Below are 2,583 nucleotides of genomic sequence, written 5' to 3'. Positions count from 1 at the left end.
TTCTATGGAATTTTCGGTTTTGTCATGAATCCAGCCCAAACATACTTGTTGACAGTTTATCTGTTAGTCTTTTTCTTTTACAAAAAAAAAACGTTCCGAACTTAGGTTTTTCTTCGCGGGTAAATTGTGTACTGTGAGATACCTTATCTGTTTTTGGTAATAAATATCTCTCACGTTCGGTTCTATACTATTTGCTAAAACCGAATTCTTCCCAAAGAAACCGACAACGGTCAATTTCGTTAAGTCGAGGTATTTTGTCGATTGATGGCCGTTATTATATTTAAGAATTTATCTTATTGCGTGTTCACAAAACGAAAAAATCGTCCACCGGACGTAACACATATTAAAGTACATGCACTTCTGGCACCTGCAGATTCAGTAGCTAGACCACTTATTTAAAATATAAAACAATTTAATGGTACATATGGGTGTTCATATTGTCTTCATAAAGGAGAACAAATTTTAATTGAAAGAGGTCAGACACGTGTATATTCTGGTGATAAGAGTGCAAGGCAAAAAATAAAGCACCATTACAAATTGTTGTGCCGCTGGCACAACGGGGTCCGGCTCCGCGGGGAACTGAATAACTCAGACGCCTTTGATCACTTTTTCAAAAATACACTTTATTTGCTCTTAGATCCGGTCTCAGTTTATTTCACAATATCCCGCTTCTTCTTACTCGATACTCGCCGATACGGCACTTAACTATTTGTGGCGGATCTGGTAACGTGACACGAACTTATCTTTCGACAGAATTTTTACATAATATATCTTTTCGGAACGCTTCGTCGGCGTTCCCGATTTAATTTAGGTCGTGCCGTATTTCTTAACAATTGTCGCATCCGTGTCACGGTAATCGGCCCGTGACGTACTCTTCCCCCCCAAAGAAAAGGAAATGAGGGGTGCATTTTCTTTATTTTATGCTTTTTTACAGTCATTTCTTATTATCTACTTGTTTGTTCTATCTATCTAGTCTATTTGTTTAGTACAGCATCGCGTCATTGTTCGAGTATGGGTCCTCGCGGGTCTCTTTGTTGCTTTTTTCTTGCATTTCTTTATATGTATGTAGATGATTACGCATATTACGCTTATAATTACTACAGTGGTTGCGTCGCCGCTCGCGGTGTGCATTGCGTACCTATTCATGATTATCGTATCCTGGTTCTCTAATTGTCTATTTATTTTGTCTAGCTCTGCGCTTAATTTTTCGAGTTCGGTCGGGTTTTTTACAATTGTTTTTAATCGTGGCCGTTCCCGGTGTGTAAGATGTTCGTCGGGGTGCTCGAGGGTCAAATTAAATTCGGGTAAGTACGCCTGTATACTCGCGGCGCAGATTTGTTGTTGCGTCGTTAGCGTGACATCGGGCGTCGTTAGTTTACAATTTCCCTCCAACGTTATTTTCCCGGTCCCACGTATTACAATTCCCTGATCCGCTTGATTGCTGCATTTTATATTTATTTTTTATGCTTATGGCGTTGCGTATAGCCACGTTTGCGATTCGGTTAGTGTTATCCACAGCGTGGTGTTCGCTAACACGCGTTTTCGTTCACAATTTCGGAGTTGCCCTGGCAAATTTGTAAACACTTGCACCTCGCACGGTGCGTCTGCTCTAATATTGTACATACACGGGTAGGTTTCGCTCACATGTAAACGTCGATTCCTCCCGGACACATTTCGCTAGTTCCTTTTCACACGGCAGCATGTAGTGATGATTTTCTTTGTCAATTGCCATCAGGGGCTGGTTTACTTTTAGGAATGTAAATACATTATCATGCTCCGGTGTGGGAAAAGGAATTACTTTTATGACTTTATATGACGGGTAAGCGATGACGGGAAACTGGAGTATGGTATATATATTCGGGTCTGTGTAGTACGCGTTTACCCTCATGTATTTCTGAATGGACTGCCAGTTTTCTAGTTGTATCCTGAACGGAAAATGTAAACCCTTGGTTAATTGTGTCGCAGCTTCTCGTAGTTCCGCTATAATTGTTTCTGATGGCAATAGGCGGATCATAATCAGCCCGTCGTGCGCGTGTGAGGTAATCGGTAATATTTTCTACATCCTTTACCAGATTGGCAATAATTGCCATCAGGACAAGTAGCTGTTCGTCCATGTCTTTCCGTAGTGTAAATTTGGCTAGTTGTAACTCCATCCTACGACTAACATTTAATAGTAAGTGCTCGTTATAGTTTACCGCCTGCTCTACCTCTGTTAGGTGCCCTAGTGTAGCGTTTATTATTTTGAGCTGGTTTTTGACCGCGTGCTGTAGCGTCTGCTGGTTAGTTTGCGTTAACCTGATTTGTTCATCTATTAACTTCGCGTCGTCCGCGTCCATTACTCCGAACAACGTTTTCCCTACCACGCCTATGGCGTCGATTAATCCGCGCTTATTATTTATTGGCTTATTTAATCCGTGGTTTACTAATACTGTTAACATTTTAATATCCTTCTCCATAATTCGTAGGATATTTTGGCACATTTGTTTTACGTTTTCCGCTAATATATTTCCGCATCGGTCTTTGGTTCTCTTTAAGTGGTCCTGTACCTGTCGAAATCTTACACCAATCGCGGCGATATCTAAT

Source organism: Wasmannia auropunctata, unplaced genomic scaffold (assembly GCF_000956235.1).
Source record: "Wasmannia auropunctata unplaced genomic scaffold, wasmannia.A_1.0 LD336076.1, whole genome shotgun sequence".
Taxonomy (NCBI): domain Eukaryota; kingdom Metazoa; phylum Arthropoda; class Insecta; order Hymenoptera; family Formicidae; genus Wasmannia; species Wasmannia auropunctata.
Note: the sequence above shows the minus strand (reverse complement) of the source record.